Source organism: Nanorana parkeri, unplaced genomic scaffold (genome assembly GCF_000935625.1).
Source record: "Nanorana parkeri isolate BGI_ZX_2015 unplaced genomic scaffold, ASM93562v1 scaffold2488, whole genome shotgun sequence".
Classification (NCBI taxonomy): Eukaryota; Metazoa; Chordata; class Amphibia; order Anura; family Dicroglossidae; genus Nanorana; species Nanorana parkeri.
The window spans coordinates 29615-29966 of NW_017308756.1; the positions used below are offsets into that span (position 1 = coordinate 29615).

The following is a 352-nucleotide window of genomic DNA, read 5'->3' on the forward strand; positions in this document are numbered from 1 at the left end:
AGTTGTAGAAAACTTCTGCCAAGAGGAAGAGAAAGTATTAATAGAAGGTCGGGGTGGGGGGGGGGCCGTCTTCATACTTACAGAAAATCCAAAATTCTCTTCTTTTGTATAATAATGGGGAACTAAAACTCTGACGGTGATCATTGATGGGGAGGAGCCAAACTGGGAGTTCTGATTGGTCAGATTTCCAGCACTGATGTGATGATCACATGTCTTTGTTTATAAAGAAAGGGTTAACCTTAGAATAAGGGTTAGCATTATTGTCGGGTTAGCATAAAAGTCAGTGTCTTAATTAGCATTGGGGTCAGAGCTAGAGTAAAGGTGCCCATACACCTGACGATTATTGTACGGT

At 41.5% G+C, this 352-nt stretch overlaps 1 protein-coding gene across 1 annotated transcript in view; it reads left to right on the forward strand.

Moving 5' to 3' along the window:
• Positions 1-352, forward strand: part of ST5 (suppression of tumorigenicity 5) — a 60415-nt gene that overhangs the window by 22195 nt on the left and 37868 nt on the right. The window lies entirely within an intron of this gene.